This window comes from Brassica napus, assembly GCF_020379485.1.
Source record: "Brassica napus cultivar Da-Ae chromosome A2 unlocalized genomic scaffold, Da-Ae chrA02_Random_14, whole genome shotgun sequence".
Lineage (NCBI taxonomy): Eukaryota > Viridiplantae > Streptophyta > Magnoliopsida > Brassicales > Brassicaceae > Brassica > Brassica napus.
Window position 1 is genome coordinate 1 of NW_026013933.1, and position 5,539 is coordinate 5,539.

Consider the following 5,539-nt stretch of genomic DNA (forward strand, 5'->3'; position numbering starts at 1 on the left):
GGGTTTTCATACCGCGCCCAGTAAAAAAACCATGAGCAGGGACGAAACTTGGCGAAGAAACAAATTAACATAAGATAAACAAAGCCCATCAAAAACCATTCATCACTCGCAAGAAGAGAAAAAGGCCCTTTCCTTATCACAAGACATCCTTCCCCTTCCTCCTCCGGCGAGTATCCAAAAATGGCGTCGACGGTGGGAGTTCCATCACTTTACCAAGTCCCCCACCTCGAAACCTCAAACCCCACTTCCCAAAAGAGGTCCTGTTTCTCACCTCTCTCTCTAGACAACCCTTTCTTCTCCTCTCCCATCTCTCTTCGAACACTCGTCTCATCCACTCCTCTTCCTCCCGCGTCGCAACTCCCAACTCCGTTCTCAGCGAAGAAGCCTTCAAAAGCCTCGGCCTTTCGACAACGGCTCAGAAGAAGACGATGGTGAAGAGCTCGCTATCTCGAAACTCGGCTTGCCTCAGCGTCTCGGCGAGTCTCTCTCGAGAAGCGTGGTATCACTCACCTCTTCCCGATTCAGGTTTTAAAGTCTCATCCTTTTCACTCTGAAAACTCTTAAAGTCTTGTCCTTTATCTGTATTATTGACATACTGTTTTTGTGTTGTGTCTGAAGAGGGCTGTGCTGGTTCCTGCGCTGCAAGGACGAGACATCAAGCTCGTGCTAAGACGGGAACTGGGAAGACTTTAGCTTTCGGTATCCCTATCATCAAACGCCTCACTGAACAAGCTGGAGACTACTCTGCTTTCAGGTCTTTTTTTGTTATTAGCTTTACATTCATTTTGTTTACTCAAATGTTCAAGATATTGTTAAGCTGTAACTAGTAGCTCTATAGAGGATTAGTGACTAGACGATAATATTGATATATTTTACAATTATATTAGATATTTTAGTTTTTTTGTGTCTAATTATAAAGTTATTGTGATGATTATAAAAATTAGATATACAAAAAAATAGACAAATTTATGATCTGCATTAACAATTTAACATTATTGTTTGATTAAACAAATTTAGACCAATTTTAACCGATTTAAAATGTTTAAATCGATTTAAACCAATTATTTTTTATCTAGTTTACATTTTATTAGATTTTTAGTTGTTTGTGTCTAATTGTAAAATTATTTTGACGAATTAAAAAATTAGATTAAAAAATATTAGACAAATTTATGGATTTACACTAACTTATTACTTGACTTATTAAACTAATTTAGACCGATTTTAATTGATTTTAAACAAATTAAACTGATTTGAATCACATAAATTGGATTTTAAGAAAATGGCTTTGCTAGCTTGTGCGGCTGCCTAGACCGATTTTAGAACATTGGTTTACATTGATGGTTTTTCTAAATGTTTGGTTTTCTCTTTTATGAGTAGGAAGTCTGGTCGTCTTCCTAAGTTCCTTGTCCTTGCACCTACACGAGAACTAGCCAAGCAAGTAGAGAAGGAGATCAAGGAGTCTGCGCCTTATCTAAGCACCGTTTGTGTATACGGTGGTGTCTCCTACACCATCCAGCAGAGTGCTCTCACTCGTGGTGTTGATGTTGTTGTTGGAACTCCCGGAAGAATCATTGACTTGATAGAAGGAAGAAGCCTCAAGCTAGGTGAAGTTGAGTACTTGGTGCTTGATGAAGCTGACCAGATGCTTGCCGTTGGGTTTGAGGAGGCTGTGGAGTCGATTCTCGAGAATCTACCGCAGAAGAGACAAAGCATGCTGTTCTCAGCAACTATGCCTGCTTGGGTGAAGAAGTTGGCTAGGAAGTATCTTGACAGTCCATTGAATATTGATCTGGTTGGAGACCAAGATGAGAAGCTCGCTGAGGGGATCAAACTTTATGCAATCTCGGCTACGTCGACATCAAAGCGCACTATTCTTAGCGACCTTATAACAGTATGACTCAGCTTATAGTTTGCTATTTCCTTAACATGGTTGATGATTGGTTGGTGTCTTTTAGGCTTTCGGGTTCGGTTAGTTCGGGTAGTTCGGTTAATTCGGTTTGACATAATCTTACCGAATTAACCCAAAATAAAGTTTGGTTTGGTATTTGGTTTGTTCGGTTTTTGAAAATCCTAGTTTTTGATTTTGGTTAGATTTTAGTTCAAATTTGTTTAAAATTTCGGATAAGTTCGGTTCAAATTTGGTTAGTTCGGTTCAGATTTGGTTAGTTCGGTACAAAATTTGGTTAGTTTGGTTCTGGTTTTTGGTTTGGTTCGGTTTAAAATCCCATGCCTAGTGTCTTTAGTTCTATACTGATTTGTTCTATTTTTCAAAAACTTGAAGGTGTATGCAAAGGGTGGCAAGACGATTGTGTTCACCCAAACAAAGAGAGATGCAGATGAGGTCTCTCTAGCGTTATCAAACAGTATAGCTTCCGAGGCACTTCACGAGATATCTCTCAGCATCAAAGAGAGAGAACACTCAACGGTTTTCGCCAAGGGAAGTTCACGGTTCTAGTTGCTACTGATGTTGCATCTCGTGGACTTGACATCCCCAATGTAGATCTAGTAAGTTTTCAATATGAAGCTATACATAGTAAGTCTTCTTTGTTCTGACGTTTCTCTTCTACAGGTTATCCACTATGAACTTCCTAATGACCCAGAGACCTTTGTGCACCGTTCTGGACGTACCGGGCGTGCAGGAAAAGAAGGCTCTGCGATTCTAATGCACTCTAGTAGTCAGAAGAGAACCGTGAGGTCTCTGGAGCGTGATGTAGGCTGCAGATTTGAGTTTATTAGCCCACCACAGTTGGAGATGTCTTGGAAGCGTCAGCAGACCAAGTGGTGTCTACTCTAAATGGTGTTCATCCTGAGTCTATAAAGTTTTTCTCAGCACAACTGCTCAGAAACTACATGAGGAGAAAGGAACTGATGCTTTAGCTGCAGCTCTGGCTCACCTCAGCGGTTTCTCTCAGCCACCTTCATCTAGATCTCTCCTCAGTCATGAACAGGTTTGATCCTCATTCATACTTTTTGAGTACTTCTGAGAGTCCTGTAAACATTCAACATCCACTGCAGGGATGGGTGACTCTGCAATTGATAAGAGATTCAACAAACTCCAGAGGCTTCTTGTCAGAGAGGTCTGTCACTGGTTTTCTCTCAGATGTTTACGGTCCAGCTGCGGATGAAGTTGGAAAAATCTTCTTGATTGCAGATGAGAGGGTTAGTACATTGAAATGATCATTACATCAGCAGTTTTTTTTTTTTTTCAAAATTGTAGTCTTATAGAGATCTCTGATTCTGCTAATATATTATCAGGTGCAAGGAGCTGTTTTTGATCTACCAGAGGACATAGCGAAAGATCTACTGGAGAAAGAGATGCCAGAAGGAAACAGTGTCTCCATGATAACAAAGGTATTCACTCTTTTGATACAATAACATATTCACAATAAGACCCTTTTTGACTAACAACACTTGACATCTTTTGGGTTTTTATTGTAGTTGCCTCCGCTGCAAGACGATGGACCGTCTAGTGATAACTATGGACGGTTCTCTAGCAGAGACAGGATGCCTAGAGGAGGAGGAGGAGGTTCTAGAGGGTCAAGATTTGGAGGTAGAGGAGGCTCTTCACGAGGCGTGATAGTTGGGGAGGTGATAGTGACAGAAGAAGTAGAAGCAGTGGTGGTGGAGGAAGCAGCTGGTCCCGTGGTGGTGGTAGTTCTAGAGGAAGTTCTGATGATTGGTTGATTGGTGGTGGGTAGTGACAGAAGATCATCAAGCAGGAGAGCTCCTTCCCGGGAAAGGTTAGTTTTCTTTAAAGCTTCAAACAAATCTAAGTTAAAATCTTCACACTTGCCCGCATCAACTGATTGATTGATGTATGTGAATTAGGAGTTTTGGAGGTGCTTGCTTTAAATTGTGGAAGTTCAGGACACAGGGCAGCTGATTGTCCTGACAAGAGAGGGTTTTAAAGTGTTCTTAGTTAATGGTGTCTGCTCTTGAGAGAGAGAGAGGAAGGGGTCCTTGTCCTTTTTTGGTGTTCTAAGACGAGTCCTTTAGTTCTTGCTTCAACCGTTTGTTTCAGACGGTAGAGAGTGCAATCACTGAGGTGTATACTTCACACAAGGTCTAACTACAAGCATAGTGCAATGTGCATAAAGTAAGCAGGGGGAAGGTTTTCCTCACTTGGCATTTTCAGAGATTGCTCAGAAACATGGCAAAGCTGATGGATGTTTTAATAATAGGTTATTATAATGATCAGATTCCATGTTTCTAATTTGTGTATTTGTGATCACATTTGTATTTCTATGTCCTTATAATAGAAAATCAAGTTTGAATTGACTTGTCACACAAGTATCAGATACATAATCATAGTTTATAATAATTCTCAATTTTTTTTTTCTTTTGATAAACACACAGAAGATATCTTTACCAGTTAGCTCGATAAATATTAGAGGCAAAAATCACAGATAAAAGAAATAAGATCAAACGGTGGAGGAAGGTGATGATGGAGATGTTGTTGGTTTAGCAAGTCGTCGTGGGAGACCACATTTTGGCAAACATTTTTGGTAACAAGGCTGTTTTGTTTGCCACATCTAATGGAACAGACTCTGAAGCAAAAGAATCTTGAATCTTCTGTTGGCTTGATATCATCACCATCATCAACATCAACATTCATTCCATTGCATGCTTGTAAAACAAATCCCATCATTATCAATGCCATGACCATATACACCTTTCCTGCCATTTTCCTCTTACAAGTTTTTTTCTGTTCAAAACAAAACTCTAGGGACTTGTATTTGTTGTATGAGATGTGTAGATTGGTGATGGAGAGGGAGCGTTTATATAATGAGTTTTTGCCTCTATATATAGTATATTTGTTGTTTCTGTTTGTGATTTTTGTCTGGCTTGACATGAATAGGATTTGCTAACTGTTGTTTGAACTGCATTCTTGTTATTTCATTTTATTGTTATGTCATTTGGTGATTTGGAAAAAATATGAAAACATGCGATGTACAATTTTCTAGTATTGATTCTTTTAATGAACAAGAGATCATTGTTGTCTCATAGATTTTAATAAATTCAAATCAAACAAAAATGTACAGTTATTTAATTAATGACTCTACAATGAGCAACAGCGGAACCAAACTTTACATATTAATACTGAACATCAATTGGTTGAATTGACTAAGCCGATCTTTCCATCACAATTTCATCATCTCATTAGCAAGATGGGACTCTCCAAAACTCTAAAATTCAGTGTTATTATATTCTATATTTGTTAATCATACTTACGAGATTATTATTTGGTTTTATTCAATCAACATTTTCCATATCTAATTAGAATCCAGTACTATTTAGAACATTTTTGAATACATAATCATTTGAAAAATTCCAATAAATTTCACAGTAAATTACTAAAATAATATTTTTTATGATTTGATGAGTTATACAAACTAGCTGTGAAAAAGTTAACATAAAGAGAAATTAATATAGTATATAAAAAATCCCATGATTTCAAGTTTATGAAATAAGAGAAAGCCAATCGCACAATTCCAGCCTATAATAAATATTTTATAATTTGACTAAAATTATAGATATA

The 5,539-nt window shown here is 38.1% G+C and overlaps 2 pseudogenes; one reads left to right on the forward strand and one right to left on the reverse strand.

Annotated features, from left to right (window-relative positions):
- The first annotated feature begins 180 nt into the window (after positions 1-180).
- Positions 181-4,039, forward strand: LOC125593958 (annotated as a pseudogene).
- A 382-nt stretch (positions 4,040-4,421) lies between these two features.
- Positions 4,422-4,684, reverse strand: LOC125593959 (annotated as a pseudogene).
- Between the last annotated feature and the right edge of the window lie 855 nt (positions 4,685-5,539).